The 25,006-nt window shown below is 40.4% G+C and overlaps 1 long non-coding RNA gene across 1 annotated transcript; it reads left to right on the top strand.

Annotated features, from left to right (window-relative positions):
* The first annotated feature begins 1,176 nt into the window (after nt 1-1,176).
* On the top strand, nt 1,177-24,316 carry LOC141277356 (uncharacterized). The gene is made up of 3 exons (XR_012328619.1): nt 1,177-1,392; nt 17,653-17,741; nt 22,817-24,316. It is a non-coding gene; the product is annotated as an uncharacterized lncRNA (long non-coding RNA).
* Nucleotides 24,317-25,006: the final 690 nt, after the last annotated feature.

Genomic DNA, 25,006 nt, shown 5'->3' with positions numbered 1-25,006 from the left:
TGAAAAACTACAGTGAAGAAGAAAGCCGGGGTGCAGTGAGCACAACTTCTTTGTACTCAGAAGTCAAGTCGGTCCTGTACAATCTGAATTTGTTCATTACAAACATTATTATCATTGAAGGTTATTACATACCAGCTACCATTTATTAAGTTCTTACACATGTGCTCAAGACTATGCTAGTGTGTTACACATTTTTTTCATGTAATTCTTACAAATAACCCTATTAGACAAGTATAATTGATTTTTTGTTGTTTGTTTTTATTTTTGTTTTTTCTCTCTCTGTGTCTTTCTAATGTTATAAACTAGGATTCAGGAAAATAAATTGAAAAGACTTAAGGTCAGTTTCTCCTTTCTAGGGCTTTATATCAAGCCTATTAATTCTAGGAACTGGAATTATTGAAAATATGGCCTATATTCTTCCAAACTCAATCATCAGAGTTAGTACCATGCACTCATTTTGTAGCTAGGCAATAGAGCGAGGAATACTTCAGGTATCAAATCCTCATAGTAATAAATAGATTTTAGTGTCAATTAATTTCCAGGAGAGAAATGAGTAACACATAGCTGCTGCCCTCCAATAGCCTACAGGCTAGTGAGGTATGAGAGACAAATGCCAACAGGTCAGTACACTTCAGTGTTATAAGTGGGAACACAGTGTTGGCATAAGGCTGGTCAAGGAAGTTTAAAGTGAATCACAAGGATGAGCGAAAGTTAACTGGGCAATGAGAAGGGGGAAGGTGATCTAGACTAGGGAAGAATGTATACAAAACTACAATATTGAGAGAGAGCAGGGTACCACTAGGGAATTGCAAGTAATTCAGTGGGTCCTGAGTGCAGAGGGTTAAGGGTTGGGTGAGGGAGGTGATCTTGAGATCGTAGGGCAAGGGTCAGTAAACTAAGGCCTGCAGAAGGGCCAACCATTTTTATAAGTAAAGTTGTATTGGAACACAGCCATGCTGATTTGATTTACAAATTGTCTGTGGCTCTTTTCTTACTATGGTGGCAAAGTTCAGTAGCTACAACAGAGGCGATTTGGTCTGAAGGGCAAAAATATTTACTATCAGGCCCTTTACAGAAAAAGTTTGCCAACCACTGCTAAAGGGATATGAAACAGAACATGATGATCTTGGAAAGCCATACTAAGAATCTAGACTTCATTCAGAGGAGCGACAGAAAGGCTGATGAAGGATTTTAAGCAAGGGGATGACATGCTCATCAGATTTGTGATTTAGGAAAATCACTTTGGCTGCATATGCAGAATGGATTGGAGGGTGTGAGATTTATAGGAGGGGTACCAGTTAGAAATGTATTGCAATAATCCAGACAGGTGAAGACTGTCCTGAACTAGTGTATGCGCAGAACTGTGATAGAAGATACTTACGGAAGATCATAGTAAGTAGCATTCTCTTTTCTTAGATTTTCCTTCTGTGACCTGTCCTCTTCTTTGTTCCTCCTTTCCTGTACCTTTCCGTCTCTTCCTCCACATTTTTTTTCCAGTGTGATCATTCTTTCCCCTTTTTTAACATCCTATTCACATTTGACACTATACCCCTTGTCAAGGTCAGGCAAGCAGAAACCAGAGCTCTGTGTGTCTGAACTTCTGTAGTTGTGCTGTTGCTCTAGAGGCTTATCTCTTCCCAAATCTTAACCACTGACTTAGGACATATGAGCCCTCATGACCTTCCTCTTTCTTTTCACCTTAGTTTCTCTACTTGGGCCACTGCAACAATTTCTGGATTCTCTCAGTATTTCACTGCTCACCCAATACACCATGTTGCTGCTGTCTCGGCATGCACCATTCACCATAAAATTCATAGTTTGAAGTTGAAAAGACTGTCTTCATTCTCCCAATTTTTAAGTATGGTGATACTGAGGTTGAGCAGGTTAAATTACTTGTCCAAAGTCACAGCAAATTAGTAGAAAACCAGGTTTTCCTTTCTTACATTGCACTCTTTCTAATTCCCCGCATGTAGCAGTTGTAAGTTCCTGTCCCAAATTAGGGAGATAAAATAGCAATCACCATTTCTGTTCTGTGACTCCTTCCAAGTTGATCACTCAAAGGAAGTTTGTAAATAGCTGTAGCTGTCCCACTACTTGACAATAAGTAGATAATTTTCTTAAGAAATTCCACTGACTAGATTCAATTGCTTCATGATGCAACCCAGAACCCAATTATGAAATAAAGGTGAAGCTACTACCCAGGTGCAAATTATAGGTGATATTTTAACTTTGAAATATAAAAGTGTTATGGGGTTTTATAACATTCTTTTGGTTTTCATTTCATATTGTTGTACCTTTTAAATATTCAAGCTCCCCAGATAAATCACTCACCTTAAAAAATGATGGTCTCATAACCCTCTGTCACTCACAAAAATGTCACAATTTTTACCATCATTTCTCCGCAACTTTGATATTTTACCTCTGCTGTGAAAAAGTCACCCGTGACACACTGAAACCAGATGCTGTCATTTTCATAGCACTAAGTTTGAAGAAAGGTGTGTGTTATTGAAAGGCTTGATTCCTTCTAGTCAGTTCCACAAGTAAGGTCTGTGGAGGACAACTATGAACCCCAGAAAATATCATGAATGTCAGGGCATATTCACCAGGAGCAGGCACCTAAGGGACTCAATCTGGTTGTGGTCTTTGAAAGTGGCACTGTCCAACATAGCAGCCACTTGCCACATGTAGCTATTCAATTAAAATTACTTAAAATGAGGGCTTCCCTGGTGGCGCAGTGGTTGAGAATCTGCCTGCCAATGCAGGGGACACGGGTTCGAGCCCTGGTCTGGGAAGATCCCACATGCTGCGGTGCAGCTAGGCCCATGCGCCACAACTACTGGGCCTGTGCCTCTGGAGCCTGTGCCCCACAACAAGCGAGGCCGTGACAGTGAAAGGCCTGCACACCGCAATGAAGAGTGGCCCCCACTCGCCTCAACTAGAGAAAGCCCTCACACGAAACGAAGACCCAACACAGCCAAAAATAAATAAAAAATCTTTCCCTCTACTTAAAAAAAAATTACTTAAAATTAAAAATTCAAAAAGACAAGACATAATAGGTGTTGGCAAAGATGCAGAGAAAGGGAATCCTTTTGTGTAGTACTGGTGGAATTGCAAATTGGTGTAACCACTATGGAAAACAGTATGGATGTTCCTCAAAAAATTAAAAATAGAACTACCATATGATCCAGCAATTCTACTTTTGGGTAAAGGAAATAAAATTACTATCACAAAGAGATATCTGTACCTTCATGTTCATTGTAGCATAATTTACAATAGCCAAGGTATGGAAACAACCTGTGTCCATTGACAGCTGAATGGATAAAGAAAACGTTATATATATAAAATATATATTATATATATAATATATATATATTACGTATATATATACACACACACAATGGAATATATATATATATATATATACACACACAATGGAATATGATTCAACCATAAAAAAGAGGAAATCCAGCCATTTGGGACAACATGGATGGACCCTGAGGTCATTGTGCTAAGTAAAATAAGTCAGACAGAGAAAGACAAATACTATGTGATCTCACTTATATGTGGAACCTAAAAAATCAAACCCATAGAAACAGGACAGATTTGTGGTTATAGAGGCTGGGTGTGGGAGGCAAATGGGTAAAGGTGGTCAAGAGGTAAAAGCTTCCAACTGTAAGATAAATAAGTTCTGGGGATATAATATATAGCATGGTGACTGTAGTTAACAATACTGTATTGCATCTTTGAAAGTTGGTAGATCTTAAAATTTTTCATCACAAGGAAATAAATTGTAACTATGTGAGGTGATGAATGACACTTAGACTTACTGTGGTGATAATTTTGCAAGATGTACATATATCAAAACATTATGTTGTATACCTTAATGTAATTAATATGTCTATATCTCAATAAAACTGGAAAAATAAAATTTATTCCTAAATAATCTCATAAGTTTTGTCAAAAAAATTCCATTTCTTAGTTGCATCAGCAACATTTCAAGTCTTCAATGACCACATATGGCCAACAGCTGCAGTACTGAAGGGGAAGATATAGAGCATTCCCATCATTATAGAAAGTTCTATTGAACAGTGTTGTTAGAGAAATGCAGGAGAGAGAAATGAAATGAATGACTCTGTATGAAGGGAAACCTTCAGCAGGCTTGGCCACAGCACAAGGAGTGAACAAGGGCAGCATGGCACAGCAGATAGGAAGAGACGTGAATTCAGGTCTAGTTTCAGCCTATTAGAAGCTGTATGGTTTGAACAAACTGATTAACATCTCTTCCTTGCTTTTCTTCTCTATAAAAGGTGGATACTGATTGATTCTACTTTCCTATAGGCTTGTTTTGAGAATTCCATGAGACCACGTATGCAGGGGCTTAGCATGATGTCTGGTATGTTGTGTGTGCTCAAGAAATGATAGTGTTGGGCTGAGGGTGAGGTCATTTCATCAAACAACCACTGCACACTGAAGTCTTTCCATCTAGTAGCTTGGAAGTACTTCTGAGTGCAGAATAAGCTCTCTCTCAGGGCCCAAGGAATCTTGGAATTTAAAAAAATTATCAGGAGGTAGGTGAAGAGGAAACAACAGTTGGTGAGCACAGTATCAAAAAGGATTTCAATCAGCATCAGGCAACAGAAACCCAACTAACCTGTGACTTAAACCAGTGAACCAGTAAGAGGTTTATTTGTCGAGGAAATTACTCTGCCCAAGGCTCCTCTGAATTCCTGCTCCACCATCTCTAGTGCATGGCTGTCATCCCCACAATTGCAACATGTCAGTTGCTCCTTCAGGCAGCGTGTCTATATTCCTGGAAGGATCAAATGGACTTCACCTTTTTATTTAAGAAAGGGTGTAAACCTCTTCCAACGTAACTCCTCCATCATCTTTGACCAGAAGGACTCTGTGCCACCCTTAGAAGTAAGTTTGCTTTAGAATAAACCACATGAAGTTACCAATATTTCTGCATTTTTAACTGACAAGGAGTCAATTTCACATGGTTCAATCTAATAGTTGGGCACACTGCTCCCTGAAAATTGGGGTTCTGTTGTAAAGAAAGAGGAGAGCAGAGACATTGGGCAGGTAACTAACAGTGTCTGCAACTAGTCCCCACCTCATACCAGGCACCTTTGTGCCTTGCAGCTCCTGATGGCAGTGATTGCATCGCGTCGGAGGGAAGGGACTAAAATGTGACCAGCTGAAAGACATAGAACTGGGATGGAATGCTCGACTTTTGCCTCAAAATACATGTGTACCCCACCACTTTCTCACAGAAGAAAAGCAAAAATGAAGAAGCCTTTTTATAAACAACATAAAGTTAAAAGAATACAAAAGCTTTGATCATGGCAGAGTTAAGTGTTGTCCAATACTACTTAAATCAGCCAGAGGTGCATGTTCTTTTATCAGAAGTATCAGTCACAACTGAGATGAAACAGAATTGTACATAAGTGGAGGGAAAATATATTGGCTCTTTTTGTTAGAATTTAATTCAATATTTCCATGCCTGCTTCCTTCCCTTGGGGGGAATGATTATCTGACTTGAAGCTGAAAGGACTAGGCAAGATAAGCTTAAAGACAATACTAGAAGAAAAGGTGGTGTCAGATTTTTTTGTTTTGTTTTGTTTGTTTTACTTTTTTATTGTTTTTTTTTTCCAAAGGAAGAAATTTGGATGCTGAAACAAATCTACAGAATTAAAAATACCTTGTCTAAGTAATATAAAACTACTCCCTCTATCTGGATTATTGAATTCCATGGTTCACCACCCATAACACATATTTTTCACTCTCAGGGTTTTATTATTATTTGTTGATAATTCTCCAGTTTTTTCTCCAGCTCTTTTTTGAGGTCCCACCTTGTGTATTCAGCTGCCTATTGGACATCCCTCTTGAAAGTCTCATAGAGCACCTCTCTGTCAACATATCCCAGACTGACTTCATGATATTTCTCCAAAACAAAACACCCTGCTCCTCTTCTAGTTCATTTCCTCTTAGTAAATGACAATACCAATCACCCAGTTGCTCAGATCCCAAACCAGGAAGTCAACCTTGACTCTTCCCATTTCTTCATCCCTTTCATCTCCAATAAATCCCCCAAAGCCTGTCAATAGCACTTCCTAAACATGTCCCAGATTCAGGCAATAAGTTTACAATGTGCCAGGAAGGTTTTCTCCACAATAAGCAAAAATTTGTAAAGCTTAACTAACTACAGGAAGCCACACTCCCAAGCTGAACCAAAGATGACCTGCTAGGAATGGTGCCATCTAGTTCCATCACTGATGCTCCATCTCCCTGGAGAGCCTCTGAGGACCCTTTTGTCCATCAATGCCTGGCTGATTCCAGACCATGGAAGAACCCTACTTCTATTAAGGACCTGGAAGTGGATGGTATAAGTGATGAAGAATTAAATGTAGTCTCATTTCTTCCAAAGGAAACCTCCAGAGGACATTATGTCAGTCTTGTCACTACTATATCCCTAGCATCTGGCAGGTGCCTGGAACATAGTAGGCACTAAGTAAATATTTACTGGGAGTTGGAGAATGAAACAGAGGGGGAAGAGTGCTCATTTCAATTCTTAATATTTAAACAATTTTAATGATCATTCCAGTTTCTCACAAAAGATTCTTCCTCTTGCCAATACCTGGGATACTTTGAATTCAACCCCAGACAGGAGTTACTTGGGAATTCTAGCCTTAACTGGGATCCAATTATTAGTTCAGTTTCCTGCTATTATAACCTGGGAATAAATCTTAGTTGTCAAAATTGTGGTAGGCAATGGGGAGAAAGCAGGCTTTGGACTCTCTGATTTGTCATTTATTATTTTTGTGACTTTTTTGAACTTACTTGATCCCTCTGTGCCTCAGTTATTTCATCTGAAAAGTGGGGTTGATAAATAAATTCCTTGTGAAATGATTGGGATGATTCAATGAGTTAATATGAGTGAAGCCCTGAGCGGGGTTTCCAGCACAGAGCAGATGTCCAATTAGCAGTGTTATGTCTCTACACTGCCCAGGAGATGAATAGTACTAACATCTCACAACTGTTAGTATTATCCAGGGCTTCTGCAAGTGTCTAGAAGTCACCCATCCTCCACTAATCCACCACAAAACTCTCAACAATCCCCTCATTCTTCTTCTCAGGTTGTGTGGCCAGGTAGGATGGGAATACCTGCATGGCTCTAAATGGGTGGTTTTGGATACTTACGGTCCATGTCAAAAGTAGGCTGTTGTGAAGATAATAAAAGTAATCACAGGCCTTTATATTTGTTCACCACCACAGCCTTATTGCTGAGTACACTCATTCCTTTATTCATGGAACGTGTACTACTGAGTACCTTACTATGTGACAACAGTGTGTCAAGGCCCTGGAATTGGTGAACAAGATAGACAGGGTGCCTGCTCTCAAGAGGCTGGCATTAGAGGGAGAAAAGCAGACAAATAAATGAATAAGGAAACTGAAAACAGTTATATGTGCAGTGGAGAAATTAAAACCAAGATATGAAATAGTAATCGGGAGAGGAAGGGGCAAAAGTGGATGCAAGGGAACCACTCTGGAAGCCATTGCAGTAGATGGGGCTCGAGATGGGGACTTAAACTGGAGTGATAGGTGTGGAGATGGAAAAATGTGGTTGGATTGAGTATATATGTTTAAGTAGAGTTGAAGGGACGTGCCGGTAGATTGGATGTGAAGGGTTGAGAGAAACAAAAAATCAAGGACAATGCCTCACTTTTAGCTTAGACAACTGGATCTTGCCATTTACTGAGACAAGAGACTAGGAAACATACAGATTGAGGTGGAGAGTGACCAGTAGTTCTGTTTTGACTGTATGAAATTTGAGATCACTATTAGACACCTAAGAGGAGATGCATACTCAGCAAGTGAAGATGCAATTTTAATCCTCAAAATAGAGATGCAAATCCTTGGATATAAGGTGGATAAGCCATGAGCATGAATGAGATTTCCTAGGCATCAAATATATAGATTAGAGGAAAACAAAAGGCTTTTGATTATGTCCAACGTCTTGCCAACATTCAGAAAGTAAACAAAGAAGGAGTAGCTGGAAAACGAGATTGAAGAGGGTTAACCAGTGAAATAAGAGGGTTGGTATCACAAGCGCCAAGGAAAGAGGTTTCCAAGAAGGAGGGAGAAATCAGCTGAATTGAATACTGATGAGAGGTAGATTAAAATAAAGACAGAAGTGACCACTGGAATAGGCAACAGATGATTTTGTGACTTTAACAAACTCAAGTCAATGGAGTCATGGGGACAAAAGTGGGTTATGGAGATAATAGGGGTGAAGTAGAGACCATAAGTAAAGATAAATACTTGAATGGTTTTTCTGTGAAGTGGAAGAGTGAAATGGAACAATAATTGAAGGGGGTGTGAGGGGAGAAGTTGTTGTCCTCCTGTTTTAAGTTGGGAGGCTGGGAGGCACTACAAAATGTACACTGATGGAAGAGTCTGTAAGAGAGAAACATCAATAAGGCAGGGAGCTGGGTACATGAGAATTCTGTACTATCTTCCCAATTTTTCTGGAAATCTAAAACCACTCTAAAATAAAAGATTTATTTAGGGAAAAGATAATAAAGCAGAAGAAAGAGAACTCTCAAGAGCAAAATCTTCAAAGGGGGCTGATCTCCAAAGCTTAAGCAGAGGATGGTAGAGTTGGCTGTTGGTCAATATGTTCATTTATTAGTGAATAACAATAATTTTATTACATTTTGTAGTTTATAAAACTTGCTTGCATGCACTCGCTTTTATCATTATAACTTGGGAGGAAGTTATTGTGATACTCGTTTTCATTAAATAAAGAAACTTATGCTCAGACAGATAAGGCCCTGGTTGAGAACAACACTCTCCATCAGCCAAAGAAATTTTGAGGGCAAAGCCCAGGTTTCCACAACACCTATTTGCTTGGTATGGGTTTGAACAAGTTGGCTTTGTCAAGTTGAATGCAAGTAAGGCATTCCACTAATGTTTTAGCTTGGGCCTCAGTTTCCTCTCCTGCAGAATGAAAGAATACAACAAAACATACTTAGGGGTCCTTTGGCTCTAGATTGCTCTGATTCTTAACTTTGTTGAATAGCTTCTTGTGATTAAGAGTGAGAAACGTCAGGAGTGTCTGCCATGAAGACAAATGCGTGAGCAGCGGAGAGAGGGATCTGAGGTCTCCATCACATGTTGTCCATTACATGTCACTTGGAGGGTCTGTTTACAGCAACACACACTGTGTTGGAAACTTCCACATTGCTCCATGAGGAAGTGTTGACAGCATCATCTTTGCTGTTCTGCATGTTTTCTGTGATTGTGACTAAAGATGCAATAATGCTGAGTCAGCCTCCTTTGCCTCTTCCCAGGGAACCTCATGAGGAATCAATCAAAACTCCATGTCTCCAAATAACAGATCATTCTTGAGAGCTACTCACAAGTTCTCTTAGTTATCCAGTTACATTTTTTCAAGCTCTTATCCAATTTCTAATCCTACTGTCAGCCTGAAAATGTGAGAAATTTGGGAGCACTTCCCCCCCCATGACAATTATACTTCTAAAACATTTTAGGTTCGTAGATATCAGGCAGCATGAGTCCTTTATTAATTCGAGTCAATTCAATAAGCATGCATTGAGAGCCTACTAACATGCCAGACCTCATGCTGGACACTGGGAATAGAAAGTTGTATGAGACACAGTCCCGGAATTCAAAAGACTCAACTATTAGGCTAGTTTGAAGGCTCATTGTTGTGTGTAGGAACAGCAGCAATGTCATGCCTAATAGTCTGAGCCAGGGTACCATGATGACACATTTAATGATTTCCTATGTTCCTCATTATTTTACTTGCCAGCCTCCCCCAAGATCTACCTTGCCTCCAGACTTCCAATTGAGTCTGGCCAGTCAAGAGCACAGCAAGGAGACCAGAGGTTGGGTGGAATGTGGGGTCAGTATATTCATTCCCATGGCTCCCCACTTGCAGGGTCACTGTTGGTTGACAGCATCCTTCAGCTGTCAGGTGACCCCCTCCACACAGCTCTCTGCCTTAGGTCTTGGTGATCCTTCCATTACTCTGCCCCTTTGGAACCAGGGGTAAGCAGCACCCCTCTGCTACTAGCCCTGAGTACTCTGCCATTCATTCCTATGACTGGCTTGGTACTGCTGCTTATGACTTTGTAAATGGTTCCTTCTGTTCAACTTTCAAGTACCTAACTGAATGTGCCCTCTGCTTCCCATGGAGACGTGATTGATCTGCACATATATCATTTATGTTTGTTATAAACCAAGTTCCTTTTTATTATATGCTGAGGCCCCTTAAGGATGAGCCTTTTGAGGTATGTGTGAGAGAGCCAGAGCAATGAAGTCAGGAGGTCCTGAGTTCCACCTCTGGCTTTGCTACCTACTGGGGCATGAATCTGGCCAAGTTAAGTAACATTTAAGCTTCAGTTTTTTTCATTTGTAAAGTGAAGACGAAAATCTCATTGATTTCTTGTAAATATTAAATGAATAGTGTACACATAGCATCTTATGGTTCCTGGAATCGTCGTTTCTGAATATACACTAATCTCCTTCACATTGGGGGTTTTGGAAAAAGGCTTGGTGTCCCTTTGTAGAATTCCTGAGGGAGGGTGAGATGCAGCTGCAAGGCTTCTGGAGAGAGCCGCTCTAGGTGTTGCCCCTGGAATGGATATGTCATTCCTCTCAAATCCTTGGGCTCTTTGTTTGCCTTCTTCTCCTAACATGCTTCATATTTTGCCTTATATTTCAAATACTGAATATAATATTCAGTGTTTTATATTTAAAAATATTGAATATTACACAGGACTACTGTAAACTTTATCTTCCTTGGCAACAGAAAAATATGACTTTTTGAGTACTTTCTTTTCTTTACAAAGTTGTTTACTGTTTGTTATACCTAAGTAGATATTGATTTCAATAGATAGATAATATATACCTAGCATATATATTTAAACAGAAAGAGAGAGAAAAACTGTTTCCTTTTCCAAATTTAAAGAGTAATTTCATTGCTTTGTATTGTAAAAGGAAAGCATGTTATCATAAAAAATGAAAGCAGTATAGGGCTTCCCTGGTGGCGCAGTGGTTGAGAGTCCGCCTGCCGATGCAGGGGACGTGGGTTCATGCCCCGGTCTGGGAGGATCCCACATGCCGCGGAGCGGCTGGGCCCGTGAGCCATGACCGCTGAGCCTGCGGGTCCGGAGCCTGTGCTCCGCAGCGGGAGAGACCATAGCAGTGAGAGGCCCGCGTACCGCAAAAAAAAAAAAAAAAAAAAAAAAAAAATGAAAGCAGTATAAACCAGAAAGGAATATAAATATCACCAAAATATAAATACCATAACACAAAAATGACCAATGTTACCATTTGGGGGAACAGCAACCTCTCTGTCTTTACGCATCTGTACATACACATACACACACACACGAACACTCACACACACACACACGCACACACTCATGCAATTTATACAAACAGATCATTTTTTAACTTTTTATTTTATATTGGAGTATAGTTGCTTAACAATGTAGTGCTAGTTTCAGGTATACAGCAAAGTGATTGAGTTATAAATATACATGCTATCTATTCTTTTTCAAATTCTTTTCCCATTTAGGTTGTTACATAATACTGAGTACAGTAGGTCCTTGTTGGTTATCCATTTTAAATATAGCAGTGTGTATATGTCAATCCCAAATTCCCTAACTATCCCTCCCTCCCACCCTTCCCCCCAGTAACAGTAAGTTCATTCTCTAAGTTGTTTCTGTTTTGTAAATAAGTTCATTTGTATCACATTTTTAAGATTCTGCATGTAAGCGATACCATACAATATTTCTCTCTGTCTGACTTACCTCGCTCACTATGACAATCTCCAGGTCCATCCATGTTGCTGCAGATGGCACTTATTTAATTCTTTTTAATGGCTGAGTAATATTCCATCGTATATCTGTACCACATCTTCTTTATCCATTCCTCTCTTGATAGACATTTAGGTTGCTTCCATGTCTTGGCTATTGTAAGTAGTGCTGCTATGAACATTGGGGTGCATGTATCCTTTCGGACCATGTTTTTCTTCAGATATATGCCCAGGAGTGGGATTGCAGGATCATATAGTAGCTCTCTTTTTAGTTTTCCAGGAACCTCCAAACTGTTCTCCACAGTGGCTGTATCAATTTACATTCCCACCAATATACAAACAGATCTTAACCACTATGGTATTCTGCCTGGTCCTATGTCTTAAACTGCTTTAAATTAATCTATAAATATCTGGCAATCTCTTCAGCTAAGTCAAATTCTCCCTTTTTGTGATGTTTTATTGTTTGAGAAAAAGAAGAGATTCTTTCGTCTTAGCTTGTTAGTGGGGTCACATAAATTACTTCCAGCACTTGTAGGCCATTTTCACCAAAGCAAATCCAGTTTTCTTTTCAATCTGGAGTTCATTAAGGGTTCCATATTATATCTATGGGTTGCACCACAATGTAATTGAACATGGTGTCCTCACTATGTAATTTCTCACTCAATATCTGCCCTCATCCCAGTGGAAGCCTATGCACCCAGGTCCTCAGAAACTGAGGACTCAGAGCTGAGGGCAAGGCCTAAGGACCCACAGAGCTCTCCCCACAGTTTCATTTGTCATTTCCTCAGCTTCTCTCTGCCTCTTCACCTGAGTTATTGCAGCTTCATCAGGGCTGCACCATGCCATATTTAGATCTGGAATTCTGTCCTTTCTTTCTTTTCCACAAGAAATCCAATCATAAGAGTGTTGTAATATTTAACAACTTTACCCAAAATACAGGGATATCACGGGAGAATGATCAGACCTGCTTTGCCAGCTCCTTGGCTAAGTGCTTTCCTGCCCTGCTGCCTCCTGTCACCCACACTCTGCACACATGGCTTCCCCCAACATGCTGCCCATTGGAAGGAGCATTCTAAGCTCCCTCTCCTGACCTCACTCTACTGCATCTCTCACAGGGAGAAAACTCACCAGGTCAGCCCACCTACCCCAGACAGGAACTCTAGTCAGTCACATGTTCTCCACCTTGTTAGAAGTTCATCATTTTTTAAAGGAGTCCCTTTAGTGTTCCCTCCCTGCAGAAAGAAGTCTCTTTATCTACTAGGCAAGCCTCTTGAAATTGAAAAGCTTATAGGAAGTCATCTAGGCATGTTTTCCTTATCTTCCCGTGGAGCTTCTTCTTCCTCCTTGGATCGCTGTATCTGTTTTCTACTCTCAACCTCTCTTCATAGATGGCACTCGCCATACCCGTGGCCAACCCTGCTGGGCTATGCAGGTCATGCAGGTCTATGACCATCTAACTCCTGGGGTACTGATGCTTCTTCTCTGTTATGACTGAAGCCATACTATCCTTTCACTTTCTTCTACCACTTTCTCTCCTTGTCTGCCTTTGTACACATTGCTGCATCAGATGCTGTGGTCCCTCTCACCATCATTCCCCATGATTCCTATGCTAGATCACAGACAGAAGCACATTTATTCCTCAGCCAACTCAAGCCATGGAAGCAAAGACTGGATTATCATTCTGTTTTATAGATGAGAACAAAAAAGTATGACTAATTATAACAGCAAATTAATAACAGATTTAGACCTCATAAAACACAGATGTCTCTTCTTATCCTGTTCCTTTTGCCTTTCTCCTCCTTTCCTTCTTCCTTCCTTCAAATAATATTCACTGGACTTAACTCTGAGCCAGCACTGTGGATAAAATGGCAAACAAAATAGATATGGCCCCTATTCTCAAGTGATAGATTACTACAGAGAGGTGAGCACTTTGAGGGAAACAATGATGTGCTTTGAGAGAGAAGGATAGGGGCCCTGATTTTGTCGGAGAAATCTTCCTTGAGCTGAGACCTAGAGCAGAATTTTTCCATCTCAGCAATATTGACATTTGGAGCCAGACAATTCTATGTTGTGGGTGTTTCTGTAGGAAGTTTAGCAGCCTCCCTGGCCATTACCTACTAGCTTGTCCTGGGGGTAAAATCCCCTTCACATGAACACACAGATTTGAGAACTTCTGACCTAAAATGTGAATAAGTTAACAGCAATGGATGAGAGGAGTGTTTCAGGCAGAGGGAACAGTATGTGCAAAGGCCTTGAAGTCAAGAGGCAGCACAGGAAGTACCAAATGTGGGAAGAATCTGCATGGCTGAGGTCACAGAGCAAGAGCAGAGGGGGGCAGTATGAATAGAGGCCAGCTCACTTCTGGTTCTTTCTCACATATAAGACATCACCCACAAGCAAATGCAGGAAGGAGAAAAAAGATTTGAGAGATACTTAGGGGGTGATGTAAAGGATAAAAAATAGATACAAAAAAAAAAAGGTTATGGGACTTCAAGCTTAGACAATTGCTTATATTGTTTTATTATTAATTAAGATAGGAAATATCAGTGCAAAATGCAGGTTTAGGGTGTTAGGTAAGTGGGATGGAGAAATAGATTGTTCTCCTTTCGGCATGTCGAGTTTGTGGCAACTGAGAACTATCCAGTAAAAGACGCTGAGAATATACCTGTTAAGTTCAAAAGCGAGATGGGAACTAGAGGGAGCTGATTTCCTGTGTTCAAATAGTCCTTGTAGCATAATTCCATTTATCCCTCTATAAAGAAATCATCTGTGTTTTTTCTACTCTAAGTTTTTATAACCTTGAAGTCAGATACCTTGTCTTCATTGTATCCCCACTGCCTAGCACATAAAAGTTGCTTAATGAATGATCGTTGAACTTATGAATAGTTGTTGAAATTTGGGAATCATGGACTGGAAATATAATAAGTATTTGCTGAAGCCACGGGAGAAGTGAGATTGTTCACAATGACTAAGAAGACTAGGAAGGAACCTACTGGAATATGAACATCTGAGGACGAGGAAGTGAAGCCCACATAAAGAAGATAGGAAGGCAGAGATAGGAGAGTCAGAAGGGAAGGTTCTCTGAGTTACAAAGAAGGAGAGGATTTTAAAAGAGGAGATTGTAGTAGTGCAGTGCCTTAGAGATCAAACAGAATGGGGACATAACCCTTTGATTTGGCCATTTGGAAATTAGCAAGTCATTGGTGACTCAAGCAAGAACAATTATTATGAAAATAAATTTTATTAGATTCAAAATGATACAGTTAAGGAAAGACACAATAAAAGTATGCTAATTTTTATATGTTTAATAGAAATGTACAACTAATAGCTAGAAACACAAACTATGTTAAAGGGGGCTTTTAAAAAACACCATCGTTAAAATAGTCATAGGTTGAGAGAAAGGAGTCAGTGAGATAAAAAGAAGATACAAGCAGGGATGTCTGTAGAGAAATTCTAAATTTCTATATTCTTTCAATAAATTAGGATTTATAGAAAGTATACAGCATTCTCATTTGTATCTACTAGCCATTTAATATTTTTCTAGAAACCCTATTTTAGTCATTTTTCGGCCCATACTTCCCAAAATATTTAAGCTGCTAAATCACAATAGCCAGGGTCACTGAGATGTCTTTTAGTGTCACGTTGTTGGAGAGAACCAATCATTTCATAGACTCTAGTGATACTCATTACTAATTAAAATATTTCTCAGTCTTGTCCCATCCCTTGTGCTCTTTCTTGTAGCAATAAGAGGCTCCCAAGGATAAATTCCCAATATAATCATCACTGAGCCTTGTTTCAACGTGATTGCAAACAGCAGTCCATGCTATTGCTTACATCACCCAGCAAAAGGGAATGTCCATTGGGTTTTAAAATTATCAGTAATTTGTAAATGCTCTTAGGAATAATATTTTTACACTAGGATCATGACTGACTTCAAATCAGTCACTGCTTCATCTTAAACCTTATGGTTCACTGTTTGTCTATAAGTTTATTCCACAATATTTTGAAAGAATTGATTAATTGTAGCCAATATTTGCACAATGCCAAACTCTTCCAGAATGTGCCTTAAATCTGGTTTGTAGATAAGCAGCCAGCTTGAAACAAAATGACATCTGAGTGTCTCTTTTAAAATGCACTGAATAATATCAAAAGCTTACCTCAGTAGTACTACCATGGTAATATTTTTATTAATATTTTTAGCCCTCATCTTGTGATCCAGGACAAGTTAGTATGATAAAGTCAAAATACTCTTTGGGATTGACCTAATTGGACCTCTTTCCCATTTCTCTCTCTTTTGGGTAATATGGGTTGTTTTCCAACAATGTTTTATTTTGTTGGCTCAAAAGTAAACAACATTAAGCTCCTTACCATTTTAATCTGTTCCAGATATTAGTCCTATTTGAAATGAAGAGACTATTTTCTTCAACAGGATAAGGTTTGATTCATTCTGTTCTGAGTTTGGGGAAAAAAATAATTTTCACTCTTTTACTCTTAATGTTCAGTGAATACACGCATTGCTCAATTTTAAAATTCTGAACTGGAGCATAATTTCTTCTGGAACAAAAATACAGTGGATTTCAGGAGGAGTATGAGTCAATTTAGGGTGACAAAACTGAGCTTTTCATGACCAGCCTGTGTATACTGTCTTTCTCTAATTTTAAATAGCTGACACCTTCCCCTCACCTACAGAGACCATCTGGGCTAGCACAGCACAAAAGCATCAGACGTTAAAGTCATGGACCCATAGTTTAAAGCTAGCTCTCAGTGAACCAGAAATTGAAACACCCACTAACCCATAATCTAATCAACCCGCGAGCTTGGTCAACCTTCAGAATAATCAGACGTGTCATTGCTGCACAAAAAGCTGCTGTTAAATGTCAATCTTTCGATCACCAACAGGAAAGTTCACTTCCATGGTGTTTACAAGTCCAGCTTTGGAAAATCTGGTCCTAATCCCAGACTAACTTCCTCTGTGATAATTGCTAACATAACAGTACAACACAGTGACCTTCTTAATGGGACCCTTATTTCAGAAATCCACCAAATACCCAGATGCCTCTCTGAGAGGGGCTTCTATTTATGCAGATGCCAGAGGCTGTGCTTCTCGGGACCCAAGTCAGTGCATGTGGCTTCTCTCTTCAGAAGAAATGATAAGTTATGCTTTGGGTACAAACTCCTCATTCCCCAATCTACATTGCACCTGAAAAATATCGAAATAATTTTGTTCTGATAAAACCACTATAGGGAAACTGGATTCTGGAGTTAGAGAACTTGTGATGGAGTGAGATGAACGTTAAGCAAGTTGGCCAAAGGAATGCTTGCCTCTGTATCTTGGAAGCAAGCGTGTGTGGTAAACATGAAGAGGGAATGAATTGTGATAGAGGATTTATTCTTGAGAATGTGCTTCCTTTAGCACACTGTGCAAATCTTCTTCAGAGCATTAACTGGAGGGAATTTTTCTTGTCTACTCTTCCCATTAGACCATAAGTTTCTTGACTTAAGAACTGTTATATTCTCTCAATGGCTAATACAATTCCTGGCTGAGAGCAGGTGCCCAATATATGTTTATCTAAAGAATTAATGACTCTTAAAGAGCAGAAATTCATAACACTGAATGTCTGGACACTTTCTAGAATCCAAGGAAGTTTTCAAATTTAATATTATTTGTGTACAAAATTTCTGTTTCCAGCATAACTTTACTACAAATACATACAGTTCATTAGTGAGTTGGTTGTTGGTATCAGAAATTACACATTGCTGGTTTTATCATCAAAGAATAATAAAAATTCATCTTCTCATTCCAGGAAATGCTCTTCCAGGTTCAAACACATTCCAGTGGGTTATGACTTAAGTCTGAAGAAGTTGATAGAAAGAGCCAGATAAGACTGTGATGGTGAGTTTTATGTGTCAACTTGGCTGGGCCCACAGATATTTGGTTGAACATTATTCTGGATGTTTTCATGAGAGTGTTTTTGGATGAGGTTAACATTTAAATTGGTGGACTTTGAATAAAGCAGATTGCTCTCCCTCCATAATATGGGTGGGCTTCATCTAATCAGTCAAAAGCCTTAATATAACAAGCAAGTACTGACCTCCTCTGAGCAAGAAGGAATTCTGCAGAAGATGACTTTAGACTTGAACTTCAGCATCAGCTTTTCCCTGCATCTCCAGCCTGTCAGCCTACCCAGCAGATTTTGAACTTGTCAGACTCCATAGTAGTGTGAGCAAATTCCTTAAAATAAGTCTCTCTCTATATATATACATCTCACTGGTTCTTGTTCTCTGGAGATTCTTAACTAATACATGGGCCAATAGGCATATTATATAATCTATCATCCAAAAACACTGTGGCCCATTTTCCCTTAGAATATTATGCAGGATGATTCACCACACTACTCGTTTGTATGATGATCTCACTTCTTTATTTGGTGTGGAGTAAGATTAAACAGAGTGTCCTCATGGCCATGCCATCTAAACCAAGCAGTGGGCCAGGTGTCAGGAGACCTTGGTCCCAATTACAGCTCTGGCTCAAGCTGTCTGTCGTATTTATCCACTTGTGCCTCAGTTTCCTCTCTGCACAATGAAGAGAGAAGGAAAGAGACTGGGTCAGATCAGGTGCTCTTAATCTAGAGCCCATGGCTGGCCTTCAGGACATCTATGAGCCTCCTGCAATTATATGAAAACACATATATGCTTGTTTTTCTCTCAAGATGATTTGTAGCTTTCAACAGTTTCAACCTCTGGACTTGAGTGGCAATGTCTCTTTCGAGTTCTGAGCTAACATAACACTCTTTTATCAACTGCAGGTAGTTTGTGGCTTTCCCTGAGAAATATCTGATTTCTATTCAGTGCTTCATGAAGTCAGGAAGACCCTTTCACGAAAGAAAAAGGTTTTCTTTATTTTTTCCTAATCTATGAGTATGAAAAGAAAGGGAAGGTGAGGTAGACTTTTATTTGAGAGAGATCCATTGTTCCAAATTTCAGGAACAAGTCACAAGAGAGTGCTAAAAGTTGTGGCTTCTGAGAAAGGGAAACTAGAGTCTGTGGAAAGATAAGATACTTTCTACTGTATGCCCATTTTCTATTGTTTACATTTGTGACCATGTACGTTTATTGTTTTTACTCTTTAGATATTCTTTACATATATTATTTACTCTTAAAAACCAACAAATTAAAAACAATATAAAAATTGGGGAAATGTGTATATTAATAAAAATAAGTCATGATATATCAAGTAAAAAAGTTAAAGACTTTTTATCTATATATATAGAGAGAGAGAGTATGCTCAAATTTTGAATAAAAACATTACACATATTTACATATTTGTGTATACCATGCCATTGCCCACCTTTCACTGTGGAACTGGAGAAGAGGGTGAGGATATTCATTTGACTTTAGACTCATTTACATTTTTTGAGTTGTTGTAACATGACAACCTTACTTTCATAATTTAAATAACTAAAATATTTAAAAAGTAAATGTCCCTTAGTTTCTGTATATACATACATATATGCTGTATCTATTTTAATTTAAATGGAATTATATTTTATACATAGGCATATTTGTATTGGATGTCATATAGAAATATGAATTCTGTGTCATTTAAATAGGCTGGTGACTTGTGCGATGGGTAAAAAGATATAAAGGTTTGGAGAAGTTGTGGGCAAAAATTTACCCACAGAAGTCTCTGATGAGAGAAGTACAAAGGGCAGCATGATGTTTGGAAGAACATCTTGGAGGTGTATTTCTTAGATGTTCCCCCTGGAAGGTCTATGCTTTGAAAGGAAATTTCTAGATCTGAGAGTTTGGGGGCATAACCCAGAAAGACTGCCAAGGCAAGAATGATTGCATTGGGGGGAGTCCTGTCTTGCATGGACACAGCACTATAAAAGTTGACATGCATCTAGAAAGACTCTTGTTTGTCTGCAATATCTGGGGATGTGGGGAGAGCATGTGAGAGATTTCTAGCTTGAGAGAAGAGGAAGGTTCCTGGAGGGTGTGATAGTGTGAAGAAAGGAAATTGAGATGGAGATGATGGTGTGACTATCACCGCGGCAGCCACAGCTGAGGTGAGCTGTGAGTCCAGGCACGTCGTTACTATTCAGGGGAGTGAGAGCCTGATATTTCCACCCACTGTAGTAAAGTGGCACCCTGACCATCTGGCCCAGGACACGTAGGGGAGGAGTCACTCATGGGCCAGGTGATGCTCCCAGAAGCATCGTCTTTGGAGGATAAACTCTCAGTGGGCTGGGTGACAGCCACGGCAGAAAGTTATTCAAATAGCAGCAAAAGTGCCCAAAGAAATGTGACTTGAGGGGACCTCTTTGCATCCCAAGTGTTCCCAGCACTGTTCTTCCCTAGTAGTTGACATCTTACCCACAGTTCCTTCAGCTGTCACTGTATATTAGAAATTATGCACTTTGTATCATTCACTGGACTTTACAAAGAGAAAGCCCATGTTAGAACATGTATGTCTAACATTCTTCCACATTCCTGAGGTTCAAAGTAGGGCAAGTACCAGAAAGTGGCATCTTTTGGTGGTGTCTCATTTCTAACCCCGATCCAGAGCATCCAGTCACAAGTCATTTGACCTTGTTTTTCCACCTGTGAAAGGAAAGCAGGATTTATTGATGTAACTCCAAAGGTTTGGGTAGGAATCATGGTTATCACAAAGCATTCAGAAGTGAAGTGGGAAGACAATCCTGTTCCATCCCGAAGATTTCTAGGCATAGTGACAAGGATAGAGGCTGTCTCCATTAATCTCCTTGTATAATAATTTATGAAGAGAATAATTTAGAAAGGGCTACAGGGGTCTGAATACCAGAGGTGTCTGTTGCCAGTGCTCTCTGGGCATCATCAGTCAAAGACTTTGGGACTGAAATACTGTAGAAAGAAGAACCAGACAGGCTCATTGCACTGTTGAGACTCTCAGGGGCAGCATCTCTTTTCCATCTTCATTCACTTTTTCAGAGAGAACCTTCCTCACTAGAAAGAACAATGCGTTTACAAGCACAAGTCATTGCCCTAAACTTTATTCTACTTTCCCCTAATGGGAACCATGTCTGAGCCCCCCCTTTCCCCACAGCTCTTGGCAGCCCCTTGCCACAGAAGTAGAGCAAAGGCCAAGGCTGTCACTGACCCTCCTCACGTAGGTCTGACTCTGCCAGGGCAATGGGAACAATCTGTGATGAACAGGGACCAAAACCAAGCCTGATGACAAGGAAACAGATCAACCAACCAGTACTTCTTTTCCCAAATGAATTCCTGAATTTGGCTTTCTGTTCCCAGAGGCTTAACTGGCCATAGGACAGGGAGGCTGATATGCTCCATTCATAGCCTACAAGGGAATTTATCCAACAAAGCCAGAGCTGTGGGTTGGGGGAGCAGCGTAGGTGGTGAATGAGGATTAGTTTTGATCTGTTCCTGTTGACCCTCTCCCACTACATGACTCCACTTTTAGTAAACACTGGTCGTGTTCCCGTCACTGAGCCAGCTCTGAGGAGGGGACTATCAGAACTCTTGTGGTAATACTGGAATTTAGTTTCTATAACAATTGGAGTGAGTGAGTCTTCTGAGAGAGTCTGCAGATCCCACTAGTTATAGAAACTCAGCCCCCAAAACAACCTAGATTGAGAGTTTAGCTTGCTTGAACTTGGCTCTCAAATACATTAAGAAGCCTTTATTCGGAAATGCTGCCTTCTTGCTTTGTTTTTCAGTAAACATTCCGTTTTTAACCTCCAAATCTTCTTCTGAGTTTCTAACAAGATTTTTCCCCTGGAAAGAAGAGAGAGGAGGAGCTTGCGTTTCCTGGAGCCAGTGGGTGGCGTCAGTGAGAAAGGGCTACTGTGGCAGGAGCCAGAGACTGTGGCGGGGGTGGGGGTGGGGGTGGGGGGAGGGGGGGTACTGGAGGAAGACAGGATGGAGCCAGCGACTCACAGTCTCAGGGTCAGATGCAAACAGGAATTGCTCCCCTCTCTCTGCTTGGAAATTTTTTCAAGGGCCACTTGCACTATAAACCCGTTCATTACTCAAAGAAGATAATGTTTATTATGGGAAAGATAAGCCTAGAGTTTTATGGCAATACCATAACAAAAGGAACCAATAAATTAAGGAGTGGGAAAAGCCCTTTGAGACCAGCATCTTCATTCTTGCAGCTAGAACTTTGAGGCACAGAGAGGGACGGTCCGTCCCCCATCCAAGGACTCACAAGGAAAGTATGACTGGATCACAGGTGGTCTGGTTCTCCCCAGGCTCCACGCCCTCCCTCTTCTTAAAGCCCACCCTAGTGACCCCCAGGGGGTCTCCCCAGTGGTTTCTGCCTCCGTGTCTCACACTGGAAGTTTGCCCAACTTCTCCGTGGCGAGATCAGTTGCTAGTAGAATTGCTAGAGGAAATGTCTCAGGGCTCATGAACCCTAGAGTGGGGTACCCTTCCCTCTCAGTCATGAGGCACCACATGACCATGATCAAGAAGGTGGCAAGAGGGCTTCCCTGGTGGCGCAGTGGTTGAGAGTCTGCCTGCTGATGCAGGGAACACGGGTTCGTGCCCCGGTCCGGGAAGATCCCACATACCGCGGAGTGGCTGGGTCCGTGAGCCATGGCCGCTGAGCCTGCGCATCCGGAGCCTGTGCTCCGCAACGGGAGAGACCCGCGTACCACAAAGAAACAAAAACAAACAAACAAACCAAAAAAAGAAGGTGGCAAGAGTCTAAATAGTCTTGTGCCAACCTCTGCTGAAGTTCAGCTCTAAGAGAATCAACAGCAAGAACAAGGGGTGAAGGGAAGGGGGAGAAGGGAGAGGAAAGGGGGATGGAAGGAAATGAAGATAGGAATGGCAGAAGGAAGAATGGTAAGAGGGGATAAGAAGATGGATCACAGAGGAGAAAAATCAAAGAGAAGGATGAGATAGAAGGGGGATTACTAAATAAGAAATAGAATTGACTGTGTCTTTTTTTGTTGTTGTTATTAGTTTCGAAACTCCAAAGCTGAGAATCACAGGAAATCTGCTGTGTGCTCCAAGGAGACTCTGGGTTCATTGCATCCAGGGGGTCCCATTTGCCTTCTGAGCAGTCAAGAGGGCCAAATCCTTGCTGACTAAATGCCGAGAAGAGCGTGGAGATGGTGCCCTCATTTCCTGACCTTCAGCAGACGGACGCCTTTCGGGACACTCCATAAATTGTATTAAAGGTGCTCCCAGCCTCTTCCAAGCCAAACTTGGTTGGGTTTGGACTTGAAGAAAATGTTGCAGGTGTGGACTTTCTTCAGCAGCTTTTCAGCCAGTAACTCCACCAAGTAGCCTCCAAACCTCTTAAACAGATGTGTATGTTAGTGTCCTTTGTATAGTCAGAGCTGTCCTCAGCTCGGCTTTGCTGAAGTCTGTGGGTGCTTTTGAACTCTAAATGGCTTCCAGATTTTGTGCAAGTGCTGTGAGTGGCAGCATTCAACCAGAAATGCCTGGGGCTGCAGGAACAAAAGTTGCTCCAGAGGCTACGTAGCTGCTACTCCCCCTGATTCTGACCACAGTTTGCCCTCTGGCTCTTGAATACACAGTGTTCGTGGGCAGGGATGCCCACTTGAGACCCTGACCACCTCTGCATACCTGTGAACACTGGGCAGACTCCCAGGCAGAGCCTGCCATGGATCTTTTTGCTTGAGGGCCTGAGAGGACCCCTGAGAAAGGAAGGAGGGAGGCAGAAAGATGAGTTTTACTAGAAACAAAATCCCCGTGTACAAAGGGAACTGGGGCTTAAGAGTACAAATTCATGTCTGTAATTTGGATGTTCTCCCTGTGAAGAGGGGAGACAAAACAAAACTGAAAGCACTGTTTATACTAAAAACTGCTTTGGTAAGCCTCTAACGTGCTGCATAGCACAAGGGGAAGGAGGCTATGCCTCCACGGTGAGAACACTAGTGGGTTTGGGAAGGCTGTGTATAAGGTCCTAATATTAAGGTCCCAATATTCTGTGCTGCCTTGGCAGCTGGTAAAATAGGGCGGAGTTTCTGCCTATGTGTCTTGGGTCTAAGGGTCTATTTTGGACTGACTTACTCGGGTCTTTTCAAAGTTCCTCGTAGTTCTAACAAGCTCTGGAGTGATATTATACATATCACAAACTAGATATTTCATTTGATTAGTCATTAACATTAAAAAGAATCTGTCCTCAAAAAAGAAAACCTCTCTCAGAGATACGAGATTTTGAACACAAAAATTAATGAAAATAACTAAAAAGTATTCTTTTTGAGCCTCTAGATAATATTTATAACTATCAGAGGCAGGAAATAGGCTCATTTCAGAAGAACCAGCCACAGGTAAATTGCCAGATGGGACTCCTACAAAATAAAACACAGTTCAGTGTTAAAGTAATGGTATTGTTTTTTAAATGTACCTGAGTCTAAACCCAGTTCTTCTTAAAATGATTTTTTTAAAGTTTAGTTAGCTAAATTAAAAACAATCCGATAATTTTTGTTAAAATGACTTATAAAAATGAAATAATAAAAATTAAATGAAGCACTTTTGTTGGTGAAAGTGCTAATCAGTTATAAGAAATGGACATCTCAGTAAGAAAATACGCAAGAGAAAATTAAAATGACCACCAGATATAAAAGAAATCAATCTCATTAGGAATCAAAAGAAATGTGAATTTAAACAATGAAACAGCATTTTCCTACCATCAAATTGCCAAGGTTTACATGAGAGAGTGTGATGTTTGGAAATTAAACTTTAGAGACCAACAAGTTCTGGATGGCAAATAAGATTTATCGGGTGTGGCCATGGGAACTGGTGACAGAATCGAGGCACTCAAGGAACTGAGAATCCAAAGTAGCACTTTTCATGCTTCTCCACCAAAGAATCCTTAAAGACAGAGCATAATACATACTCAGCCTGGGGTGTCTGAGGGCATAGTCTTAAGCAGCCCATTGCTACTGTTTTGTCTTTAAAACCTCCATATAGTTGCATTCTATTTCATATTCTACCTGTGTTTATTTTAATGTGCACATTCTGCATCCAAAATCTCAAGTAATATTTTGACTCCAGGTATATGTTACATTTTCTTTCTTTTTTTCCCCAGCAGCTTTATGTAACCCCTGACACACCACTGAATACCTTAGGGAAATATGTGAACGAGGGGTCGTGGATATTGGGATCAAACAAAATAATGGC

The sequence above is a fragment of the Tursiops truncatus genome, chromosome 20 (assembly GCF_011762595.2).
Source record: "Tursiops truncatus isolate mTurTru1 chromosome 20, mTurTru1.mat.Y, whole genome shotgun sequence".
Taxonomy (NCBI): domain Eukaryota; kingdom Metazoa; phylum Chordata; class Mammalia; order Artiodactyla; family Delphinidae; genus Tursiops; species Tursiops truncatus.
The sequence above is the reverse complement of the archived record's forward strand: the minus strand, read 5'-3'. Positions and strand labels throughout refer to the sequence as shown.